We start from the raw sequence: 13,750 nt of genomic DNA, 5'->3' as shown, positions 1-13,750 counted from the left end.
TACAAACTAGTATCTCTTCTTCGAAACAATCAAAGTGCATTGAACGTTGTCTATTCTAATGCATCTATTGCATGCACCCCTGGAGTTGCCCCTGGATCACACAATCGGCATAAATAAAGACAGTACAAACACACGTGCAAACAGCCGTATAATACGAGTACATTACTATAATCAAATACACATGTAGTAAGAATTACATAAGTCTCGACGACAACCTTCCTTTTAGTCACCCGTTCCACCAAAGTGATGGCATTTTGAAATTAGTAACCCGAAAAAGCAAATACAGAAAAAGTAAATCATTAGAATAAAGCATCACATTTTAAAAACTTTGATGATAATATGAAGAATGTCAGGTATGAAAGGAGGATTCAATTACCACGTACAGTGACTACTATAGTTGACAAGTAAAGTCTGAAGGCTCGGTCACAAATGCCTTTACGAACTGCTACGAACGCCGTAAGAACGAGTTTTATACCAGATTGTAAGATCTTCTGAAGAAGGCCGTACGAAACCAGTGTTCCTAGAACTTTCTTGAACCGTTCGTAAGTTCTGTTACTGGTCGATGGTATTGTCCAAGACTTTTTTTCCCATGTCGTACGAAGATCCTTTCTAAGACGGCCGTACGGAAGTCGTAAGAACAACGTATAAGAACCACGCAAGATTTTTGTAGATTTCGTAGTGTTGCAAGACAATTCTAGAAGCCTCAAATTCTTAAGATGATCGTAAGAATCCCTTAATTTGTTCACTCTGAGGGCTCTCAAATTAAGCAATTGTTGAGTTTTGGGGAGTATAAAGACAAGTGACACTAAATGTAACATTGACCAGTGTTGACAATATAAAACTTTGAAATAAAAAAATAAATAATCATAAAATTGTATACGGTAGACCTGTTAATATGCAAAAAACTTGTAAGATCTTCTTTACAACTGACTTTAGAATACCGTGACCTGCACTAACGCCTGTCTTTCGCGTCCTCAATAAAAAAAAAAAATGGTATTAAACATGGCCGTAAGCATGGCTCGACACTAACTTTTTTGTTTGGTGGCCCGATTGGGCCACCAAAATCCTAAATTTCAAATTTTTGGTGGCCCGAGAGAAAAATTTGGTGTCCCGAAAAAAACCCATTAAAAAACATTAAAAGTCCTGTTTTTTTTTTAATGAGTCAAATATTTAAGTTTTATGATAGTAAGAATTAGCAGTTGGACATTGGACATATCTACTAATAAATAAACTTCAACAAACTTGCAACACTCACTCTCAGGCACTCATTCAGTCCTTTTCATCCATCCTTTAAACAAATTTAGCTGCTAATTTCCGGCGCAAAAAGTTACGAATTTATTGACATACTTTTCAAAAAATTTTGGTGGCCCAAGGCGGGCCACCAAATTTGCCCTGTTTTGAAATTTGGTGGTCCGACTTTCATTTTTGGTGGCCCCGGGCCACCGGGCCACCGGGCCACCGTTAGTGTCGAAAGTATGGCGTAATGAAAGCTGGCATTCTTGAGAGAAAAAAAAACACACACAGACGAACTTTAAGGAAATTGTAACCAAAAATCACTTGTTTCTAAAGAAGTTTTTAAATTGTTTTAAGAATTAAACGGCATTTGTACGAATATCTACGAATCTCAACGAAGTAGTGCATTCATTAACAGGGAGATTCTTACGAACGCGTAGTTCGTACGAGTCTTTGTGATGACCGTAGCTTTAGCTGCAAGCTCATAGTAGGTACCCAATTTGTGCAAATGTTCTGTTTTTTGGAGTATAAAATTTCGAATTTCAAATTCTTATTCTGTTCATGGTGTTCGACGAGGAATCTCTTTCCTCCTCCACTTCTACTTACAGTTGTGTTGTCTCCTTGGCACTTATGTCATTTTGACAGTATCGCTTTTTTGAGACTGTAAAAAATATACAAAAACTCGTGAAGATCTTCATACGAATGACTTTAATATGCCTTGGAGATACACGTTACGACTATCTTGCGACAAGAACAAAACAAAGACAACAAACGCAAGATGGCCGTAAGTATGAGGTAATGACAGCTCAAGACATTCTTGCGAAAAATGTACGAACTCTAAGGCCATTGTATGAATGAAAATCACTCCGTTTCGAAGGGTCTTGAGAATTGAACGGCATTCATACGAACTTCGTAAGAAGACCGTCAGAAGCAATGTCCCATATCTACAAATCTGTATGAACTCTTCGTTCTTGCGAAACTTTGTGACCGTAACCTATGATATTTAGGCATAAGCATTCTTTTCCATGACAGCACATACTCACGAAATGATTGTGATAAACATAGGAGTATTCCTAGTATTCCTATAATTTCTATTATAGATTGATACAATTCCGACGTAAAATTTGATTTGGCTGAATTTGGCGTAGTGTAGACTGAATTTAACTGTCAAGACTTGAGGCAATTGATCAGTCAACGATGGTCGCGGTTAGTAGCTGAAATGTAGGCATCATTTACTTCGCCGCCTAGATTAAAAAAAAAAACAACAACAACAATACGCACACTTACATTTTTTTTTTCGTGGCCAATTCCTGCCAGTAAATCATACCATTTCTTTAAAAATGGGTTTCGACATCATATTTTTCTGACTCCGCCCCACTGCTTACTTCGAGCCTTGCATAATCGTATTATTAAGAAGCTACAGCTCCGTTTGTGGTATCTCCATGCATATTTTACAACCATCGGGAGTATAAGAAAATAATCAGATGCTACTTTGCTTTTTATCTGATATTTTCTTTTTACATTTGCAGAAAAAGTTAAAGGGATAGTACTGCCCTACTTTGGCAAAGGGAAGCAAGTGACATCGAGTACAAATGCTACAAATGAAGAAAATAAAATATTTTTGGGTAGGCCCAGCCTTCAACATGGAAATTTGTGATGAGAAATAATGTCGGCATTCGTGCCAGTCATGGTGATGCATTTATGACAATTTGAAGAATTTTGATAATCCCATAAAAATTCATCATTATGTAACTTGCTTCCTTTTGCCAAAGTATTATAGATGTGTAGCAAACATGAAAAATCTGGCAAAAGGAAGCATGTGACAATCATATCATGAGAACGTTACTTGCTTCCTTTTGCCAAAGTATTATAGATTTGTAGCAAACATAAAAACTTGGCAAAAGGAAGCAAGTGATTATAATATCATAAGGATGTCACTTGCTTTCTTTTGCCGAAGTATTTTAGATTGAGTGTAAATGTAAATAATTTGGAAACAGGAAGCAAGTGACAATCATGTCATGAGGTTGTTAGTTGTTTCCTTTTGCCAAAGTATAATTTCAGATTTTTAGCAAACATGAAAAATCTGGCAAAAGGAAGCAAGTGACGATTGACTGTCATGAGAATGTTACTTGCTTCCTTTTGTCAAAGTATCATAGATTTGTAGCAAACATAAAAAAAAAAAAATTGGCAAAAGGAAGCAAGTGACAATCATATCATAAGGATGTTACTTGCTCCATTTTGCCAAAGTATTTTAGATTGTGTGATAGAAGTGTGATTTGATTAAAAGTAATACAAAAGAGACATGGAAATTCATTAATGCTGTTTTAGGGAAAAAAAGATTGACAACAATGAGCAAAAAACGTTTTCGTATGACGGGACTGATATTGATGATGCCAGTGAAATTGCTGAACATTTTAATGAGTACTTCATCAATATTGGATCAAATATATCCGCTGGTTATACAACTGATACAAATAATGATGAATTTCTTACTTATATGAATGAACCTGTCACTAATACTTTGTTTTTTTAACCAGTTACAGTAGATGAAATTTTAGATATTGGAAAGGCATTGAAATCTGGAAAAAGTTGTGGTTTTGATGATATTGATTCAATTGTGGTCAAACATGTTTTGCCTTTTATTGTTGAACCTTTTTTGTATATATGTAACTCTTCGTTAAGTACTGGTATTGTACCATCTAAAATGAAAGTATCAAAAGTTATACCTGTTTTTAAAAAAGATGATCCCAAAATATTTTCAAACTACCGTCCGATATCTATTCTGCCTTGTTTCTCAAAAATATTAGAAAAAATAGTTTTTACTCGTTTTTATGGTTTTCTGCTCCAGCATGATTTATTATATGAAAGTCAATATGGATTTCGGCAAAACCTGTCTACAGATATGGCAGTCATAGAAATACAGGACAGAATAATTCAAGAAATTAATGGTGGTAAAAATGTTTTAGCAGTATTTATGGATCTCTCTAAAGCCTTCGACTGTCTTTCTCACAAAATCTTATTACAAAAATTACAATATTATGGTGTTAGAGGTGTGTGCTTTAATTGGTTTAGATCTTATTTATATGGAAGCAAACAATTTACTGTGTATGATTCTTTTAGCTCGTCTCTTAAAAATATAGAAACCAGTGTGCCACAAGGATCCATTCTTGGACCTTTACTGTTTTTAATTTATATAAATGACATTGTAAGCTCTTGCCGTGAATCTCATTTCATTTTATATGCAGACGACACCTCACTTCTTGCCTCACATAATGATATTAATGTTTTGATTGAATCTTTAAATAAAAGTCTTTTTCAAGTACATAACTGGTTCAAGTGCAATATGCTTACTTTAAATATAAGTAAAACGCAATGTGTATTTTTTAAACGCGGAGATGTGCAATGTACTACTGATGATATAATTTTGAAAATTGGTGAAACTCGTTTGAAATTTTATGAATCTGTAAATTTTTTAGGTATTGTACTGAATAGTAAGTTGAGTTGGAATGATCATATTGATTTTGTATGTACAAAAATTTCTCGTTTAATTGGCATCTTAAATCGACTGAAATATGATGTGCCAGGTTACATTTTGTTCACTCTTTATAATGGTTATATTTTATCTGTTCTATCTTACTGTAATTCTATCTGGTAAAATACGTATTCTTGCCAAACACAAAGACTTCTCTTACTTCAAAAGAAAGCAATTCGAATTTGTACAAAATCAGATTATAGAGCTCCAACATCTAAACTTTTTAAATCATTACACACCCTTAAATTGCAAGATGTGAATAAAATGCAAATATGTTCTTTTATGCAACGTTATCATGCAAAAACTCTCTCGCCTTATATACAAAATATGTTTTCTTTGAACTCTGATGTACATAATTATTATACGAGATCCTCAACTCATTTTCATCGATGGCGTTTCTTAACTGACAAATGTAAATACTCGTTACGTCATACTGGTCCTGCTCTTTGGAACACGCTAGATTTGAGCAAACTTGAGGTGCAATTTAATAATACTTTTAAAAGACAGTATAAGAAGATGTTGATTAGTAAGTATTGATTTGTCGGATATGGATAATTAGTCTTCTTTTTTATTTGTATGTTGTATAAAGTATATCCATTGCTGTTATTGATTTTAGGTACATATCATAATAGCATTCGAGTTAGTTTTTATAACGACTATATTACGGGGTATGTGCAACATAACAAGCCTATTCTGGCTTTCTACGCGCATACCATTTTCTGGTTAACCACATATAAACATAGTGTCAATGAGCCTTTGTTTTTATTGTACCTATATTCTGTTTTCCTTATTTTTTTTTTCATAATACTTTCCTGTTTTGTCAATGTTTTCATTGTTTTTGTTTGTATTTCTGCACCTTTGCACAATGTGCTCATATTTACATGTATTTTTATCTATACTGTATATTGAATCGGAAATAAAGATTGAATTGAATTGAATTGTGTGTAAATATAAATGATTTGGCAAAGGGAAGCAAGTGATAATTATAATATGAGGTTGGTACTTGCTTCCTTTTGCCAATTTTTTTTCATGCAATTTTGTGCACTTGCTTCCTTTTGCCACCTAAATATCTCAGAAATAGGCCAAAAATCGTACCTTTTGGATTTTTCAGTTAAATAGAGCATGCTTGAAATATGCCAAATCAATAAAAACGTCAATATTCATAAAAATGTCACTTACTTCCTTTTGCCAAAGTAGGGCAGAGTACAGTATAGGTGGAGATGAGAATTGGGCTTCTAACTTTTTGCAATATACCAAGAAAACACTTATAAAGTAACACAGAGCCTACCATTTTAAGAGGAATTCAAAGTTTATTTGATGAAAATTAGGTTTGGAATGACTGTAACATCCAAAAACAAAGTAAAACTAAGCGTTCGTAATAAAAGGTCGGTCCCACACTTTATTAGAATCGCTTTGTTTTGGATATCTCAGCCATTTCAAAACCAATTTTCATCAAATAAACGTTGGATTTCTCATGGAATTACATGCTCTTTCATATTTCATAAGACGTTTCTCATTGTCTTACACAAAAAAGTTAGAAGCCTGAAATTAGGTCTCAACCAAAACTATACGATCCCTTTAATTCCTGAAGATAAACTCTTTTTTACATATGGCAACTTCAAAAGCATTAGAAACAGTCAGTCTTACTTATAGTGTTTTACGGAGCAGCCTCCCTCGCTGGCCTTGGGATCGTTCCAGAATTTAGCAACAGGTTCTACGGCACGCTTGATTCCCAAATCTTTCTTGTTTGGGTGGCTGTTGCACGACGTGTATGGGGAATTCCATTTTGGCGGTGTCGTGTCTACACCATTGCGAGTTGAAAGAGGAAAATTCAAAATGGAAAAAAAAAGGATGGATTGTGACCACTAACGTTGTCTTTAATAGGAAACATTTGATAATCAAGCTGAATACTTTCTACAAAAACATTCCGATCAGTATTCATTTGCTGTATTACGGTGTCCATCATCATGCCATAAACAATGGTTTGGAGAGGGATTACTCCACTGGAGGGAAACAATTTCGAGCTAAAGATATGACATTAAAGTGCAATCTCTGATAATGTTGAGCAAAATATGATGTCAGTAAGTCGACTGTATACATGTCTGCTCCATGGACAAAGACTATCACTGCCGCATCTCGCTCACATAAGACTAATGGTAAGACATTATTTGTTTGCAAGGGTTTGTTGTGCATATACCTTAAAAGAAATAAATTGGAATGTATATTATGGTAACTTTGAATCTCAAAACGCAATAAATATGATAGTCAACAGTTTGCAGCCTCATCATGGGTTAGATAAACATTCCGAAGCTCTACAAAACTGAGCATTTGGATATTCTTTTTTTTTTTCAATCCTGATTTCGAATTAAAAAAACAACAAACAAAGAAACCTCCACACGTATATCTGGGATCACAAGGCGGGCACCAAAACAATGGCCACGTAGCGACTCCAATCATATATCACTCTGAGTAAGATTTGTGTTTTTTTTTGTTTGTTTGTTTGTTTGTTTGTTTGTTTGTTTGTTCATTTTCGATCTGAGAAGATGGCTGGCTAGCCCATATATTCAGCTATGCTAAGCTGGTCTTCCATGGGGTCCAGTTGGATGTGAGACAGGACCGCTTCACCCTGCTCTTTGCGATGAATGAATGAAGCGGGATCTTTTACGTGGTTGAGTAGTGACTCTCTCACACTAGTCACACATGGACCACCATTGTATGTTCTATCCGAGGGACAGAGTATTTTGCTTTTTGCTAAAGGGGACGGTATGATTACACACAACATATATATACTGAGTGAGACTCGGATATCGAACCTGGGTTGCTTGGGTCAAAGGCACACGCACTACCGACTGAGCCAACTCCCCGATAACGTCTATTGTATTATAGCAACGATTTTTTTTTTCCATTTCCATTAGGTAGGTGTACGTCTATCATTCCTAAGTATTTGCAATAGTTATGTCTTACCGGAGGTAGGCCTGTAAGAGAGCCAACAATAATATTATAGTAAAATGACCATCTGATACATATACCAAAAAAAAAAAAAGTAATGAATAACTATCGCTTAATTGTGTCAATTGCTTCATGACACTTTGTTCCATATTTAGTGAATGAAACACTAAGATCTTTGGAACAAAAACACAAGAAACTTGAAGTACAAAAACATCATTAAAAGTACAAACGAAGAACAGGCAAATAATGGCAAAAGATGGTAAAAATTAGAATACAAGACTGATGTTGCATCTAAACATAGTTTAGCAAAGATGATTACAAATTAAAGAATTGATTGACATGAAAGGGAACACGACTAGGAAATAAAAGATTAAGAAAATCAATATTTATAGTCCTGCTATTAAAGAATATTCCTTCTTTGAATTTACGAGCAATGTGAAAACATGCACGTATGATTTCGTAACTTACCTGGAGGCTTCCGTCGTCTCCGCCTACGTCCGCAACAATCTGTAAAATGTTAGACAGAAGCAATGGTACAAGTGTTCACCAATTTGCGCACAATTTTCTAATTTTTCGTAAAAATCAAGATAAACTTGACATGTGAAATTAGTCCAGTTTCATAAAGTGGTATTAATTACACCTGTAAATTATGTACTAGTGCTTTACGCAAACTGATGATCGCAAAATGTTCATATTCTTCTCAAATGTTCCACTACAGAACTTTCTTTCCTTTTTCCCTCTATTTGTGACCGTGCACCTCAAAACTAACATAAAGTCGCACACACTGATTTTGCGTGAGGACTGAAAATAGCAAAGTGAAATGGGTCAACCCAGCCGAACTTGACTTTTTCATATTTTCTGAAAGAGCGGGTCTTCTTTTACAATATGCTAAAATTTGGTATCATAAAACGGGCAGGAAAGTGTGTATTTTTAGCAGTTTATCTCGAACATTTGTGGTAGAATAGTGTGATTATGTGTGTACAGTGTATTTAGAATCCCTTTTTCATTTCTAAAAAACCTTGTCCACACTCTTCACTTTCAACTCTAATAACTTTTGGAAGGATAGTGCTACTGCTTTGAAAGTTGGCATTCATTATGAACAAAATGTGTTGATGAGGCATGTCTAATTTCAATTTAATCTGATAATCCCTTCATTGTTGTTACTCTGGTGGTTTACTTCCTGGTTTTTTTTTTTTGTCCTATTCACCGCACAGCCAGCACGGTTTGGTAAAGATTAAGCGCTTGAATAGACACTTTACTTCAGAGCCTCTTTTCTCAGTTCACACTTTTCCTGAGTTCGTGCTTTCTTTCCAATATTTAGATAGGTTAGGAAAGTCCATTGGATTTGAATTATACATTATTTTAAAGCTTAAAGTCTGCTCTTTCAGAATATGGTCTTAACTAAATATTCATATCTGGCGACTTTTTATTTGTTTTGAGGTGCAGAGTCACATTTAGCCTTTAATAAGAAAGGGAGAGAGAAATTCCAATGTTGCGCTTCGAAAGTATGAACACAAGGCATACGGATGAAAACATATGTTTACATTGTGTTTGCTACAAACGTTAATTGTTAGCTTTGTTGATTCTTCATGATTACACTTGAAGAGTTTGTTTGCAAAAACCGATAAGTCCATATTTGCCAAATGGAGATATTTGCGATTAAAGGTCAAGAAAAGTAAAGCGAATAAGAATTGTTTTGCTTCTTTTGACTATAACTTCAAATTTGTACCTTTATATGTACTGACCAATATATTTTAAAAGGTATTATTTTGTACTTTATGACAGAGACCGTATTTCAAAATCTTCAAAAATGGACTTATCGGTTTTTGCGAACAAACTCTTCACTTTATTATATGAATTAAGGAACACTGAATGAACACATAATATATCCCGCTCACTGGAAATGTTTAAACAAATATTTTCAAGAACTTGTAGTTTACCAAAGTACCAAGAGTTTTGGGAGTAAGAGACATGGTAAAGATGGTACATCACATAATCACTCTCTCTGTGAGTAGCAAGATTTATGATATATATGTGTTTTCTGATAGTCTATTCCAAATTATGAATTCTTGCGTCGAGTTTTTTTTTTTATTGTACATGTTACTGACTGACATATCGCCCTACATCGACGTAAATAAGCACTGAATTGATCCGTGTTTATAGCAGTAGCCATGACAATAGAAATCAGTCATTCAATTCAATTCAATTCAATCATTTATTGTCTGATTTACAAAATACAGAAAATCTTCCTCCAATGGCAAGATAACAGAGCATAACACGACAAGAATAACAAGCAGATCACATATAAACACAAAATGACTAATAATCAATTAACAATTCGATACATCAAACTATATCGTAACTAATTAAACTGAAATACTAATGAGATGAAGAGGTATGTTTGGGACTATAAAAATAGAACATTATAATATACTATTGATGCATTGAATCTTTTAAACGTGTTGACGTCTGACTATGGCAAATATATATCAAAAATGCAAAGTCATAAATACACAATTGCACAGACCCTAAAAATATGTTGGGAGTGAAACATGTGTGATGTACATTATACAGAAACCCAGGGATCATATGTCGCATGTGTGCCCACGAAGAGCAGGAATAAGAAGAAAAGAATAGAGGTAGAAAAGGATGGAGAGGGTTCCATAGAACAGCTGCCTCTATGGGCACACATGTAATACAGTGTTATTATGCAAATATGCATGCACACGTATGCGAAAACATTCCGTGATCATTCCAATAAAATAACAGAGTGCAACAATGAATGCTGCATAATGTAAATGTAAATCACAGTCCATGTGTGCCCAGGAAGCAAAATAGAAATGAGAGAGGGAAAGAAGCAGAAGATAGACGGGAGGGAGGGGGGGGGGATTTCCGGGAAAAGCTGCCTATGTGGGCACACATACAATGTGATATGCTTGGGCCTAAACACTCGAGAAGTATACGAACCTACGACTTCCTGATAACCGGACAGGCCACTGCTGATTCTAATCCCAACAACCATGCAAAGTGTAATGCGAAATCATTCAAATTGAAGAAGTTATCGCGTCGAGTTGTTTTTAATGTAACTGGTTGACAAATAACCCTACATTACATCGACGTAAATAAAAACTGAACATATCAAATATTAATATTCTATTTTTATGTTTGTCACATCACCAAGGGACCACTGCCTATCAAGCTCTGTTTATGTGGATGGTCCTCTGCGTTTCTGACGCAACATGTTATATGATATTTCAGAACGTTAAGCGGACATTATTTTTAACTCTTTCTGTGCCAGGTACTTTTTGGACAGTGTGTAAGATGCAATAGGATTTTCTGTGTCAATCGGCACTCAAAATACACAAACAGTGACAAAGGGCTATTAGAGTCTCTTACCTGATTGAGAAACAAGCAGAGAAAAAACACAGAGCACGAGAAGAACACGACTCGGTAGTGTCATCATCATTTCGCTTATATACGTCCTGTCGACCGACAAAGAGGGAGAAATACTGAAAAACATGGATATCACTGAATAACGGACACACCGAAAAAAAGGCTCAATTTCGCACCTTTTAAGGTGCAGACCGATCTCAAATTGAGTGCACCTTTACGGGTGCAGCTTTGCACCTTTCAGACCAGACAGGTGCAAAGCTGCCCCTTGGTGCAAAGGCGCTCCCATAGTGACACTAGTCTGAAAGGTGCAAAGTTGCACCCAAAAAGGTGTTCCCAGTGTGACATTGGCAAAGATGGAAAGTTGGAAAAATGGTAGCATTGTTAAGAATAACTCACTGACCACCTTCATACGAGACATTCAAGCGTCACATTTTTTTTTTTTTTTGTTACTGTCAATCTCATTAGGTGCAGTCTCATGTCAATAAAATGAATGATTTTTTTTTTTTTTACCAAATAAATCTCATGTTGAAATTATAATTACATTTTTTTAACAACAGATGTATGACAAAGATAAGATTCATTTTTTGCTCTTTGGTCTGCATGTATTTTTTGGAAATCTGGAAAACCCAAGAATTGTTTTAGCACAAGAATCTTTAAAACATCATGGCCCTGATGTTTGGAATTTTTTACCCGTTGACCTTAAACAATGTAAATCTATTCATTTAGTTAAAAGACAGCTTGAAAATATGTTGTTAACTCAATATGTATCGGAATGTTAGAGCATGTTGCTATTTATTTGTTTTATTGTTTTTCACTTCTATAGTTAAAGTAAGGGCTCCGAAGTGATTGTATATTATATACAACAAGCATGAACACTAACACATATTGACAACATATTTCCACGCAAACACCTCACATCTTGCACAATGCACAATGCACCACTGCACTTTTTCCCCTCATTCTTCCCTCCCTTCTCCTTATCGCCACTCAGTGAGTGGTGACATAATTATTATGTTATATTCTTACAATGTTGTATTGTTTAGACAATCATTTCTGAGGCCATTGTCCTCGTCAAGCGCTTGCTTATGACGATGGTCTCCTGAATTTCTGTATATCAAGAATTGCCTAATTTGTCTTCGAGCAAGAAATATACTGCAACTTATGTTTGCACAAATGCATGCACAAAATAGTTTATTTTCATTTTGAATTGTATCAGGGGAAAGTTGAATATTTGAATTAATCATTTATTTGCTTTAATTGTCAGATGCAATTTATACTGTGCTCAATTTGTTTGTTCAATTGACTTTGTACTTCATTTATGTATAAAGAAGAATTTCAGAAATAAAATCAGAATCAGAATCAGAATCAGATACTTCGTGCAATTAATTGTCCGTTTGTCTAAGATAAAAACAATAATCAGTTCGTAAGGACATTTTCCCCCATAGAATCGAAATGGATAGATAGGTAGAAATGAAAGTCTCAAATAAGCATACACGGAATATCAGTGAGTATGATCAAATGAACAATAAAAGCTTTTCTTTTACCTGACTATATAGCATGTAGTCTCTCTTAACCGCGAGTAGGATGATTTCGTTTCAGTATGAGGTAATTGCAGTGTTCCTTTCGCAACGATAGATTAACGATAAGTTCCCTCAAATCTGGCGACTGGTGCTCGCTCGCTGTACGTGAGCGTATGTGTGCGTGCGCGCTTTTGTGGGGTCTGAGAGAGAGAAAGCGAGGTAGAAGGCGAGAAAGGAGGGGTTGCTGTTGATGCTGCTTTGTTGTTGTTGTTGTTTTTTTTTAATGCGAAACATTATGAATACAAATCCCGTCGGCTGCGGTCTTGCAGTACTGCGCTGTGCAATGCAGTTTGGAATGGGAATTCCCCTTTTCTCCCACGTTCGTATGCTTACAAGCGCTTGAGGTTTTCGCTACGCGGACGTTCAGAGGGGGAAAAAAAACTGTTCTGCGTATGCTCAAATTTGCTTTAATAACTGAATAATGAAATTTATCTTGCATCGTCTGAGTTTGCACCATCGGTTCTGGGTCATTTTTGCGTCCGCTCAATTCACACTGCAGAGAGCTACTTGATGCAATGATACTATATTATGAGAGTGCCATTTTGCTTTTTATAGGTTGCGTCCTCGATTATTAACTCAAACTTCTTTGCAACACAACGTAGGGACAGAGGAGATCGGCCAGCACACTCGTCGCCTTAAACGTCCGCGTCGCAAATCAAAAGCTCCCTAAAGTCAGGAAGGTGGGAACGTCGTATTTTCACATCTGCGGACCTTTACGTAACAACCAATTCAACAACAATGGTATATAGAACACGAAACAAGGACAAAGAAATGAAACATACATGCCCAGTTTGTGAGAAGATAGTAGCGATTAAAGGAGAAGTTTACAATAATTTGAGTTGAGATAATGCAGCAGTTTTTGACGGTTTGGTGCTACCATCACTGCGTGACGACGCTACAACAGCTCCTGGCATCACTGCAGAGCAACGATTTACAAAGAGAATTTAAAATATCACTTACATTCATCTTGCATTAAAAAAACACTTGAGAAACACCTCCTACATAAAGCAGGGGACACCATGATTACTTTAACATAATAATATTTCAGTAATAAGACAAGAGT

At 35.4% G+C, this 13,750-nt stretch overlaps 1 protein-coding gene across 1 annotated transcript in view; it reads right to left on the bottom strand.

The window, feature by feature from the left end:
• Positions 1–13,750, bottom strand: part of LOC140243617 (uncharacterized) — a 99,125-nt gene that overhangs the window by 57,383 nt on the left and 27,992 nt on the right. The window lies entirely within an intron of this gene.

Source organism: Diadema setosum, chromosome 20, assembly GCF_964275005.1.
Source record: "Diadema setosum chromosome 20, eeDiaSeto1, whole genome shotgun sequence".
Classification (NCBI taxonomy): Eukaryota; Metazoa; Echinodermata; class Echinoidea; order Diadematoida; family Diadematidae; genus Diadema; species Diadema setosum.
This window is presented reverse-complemented; position numbering and strand designations above follow the sequence as displayed.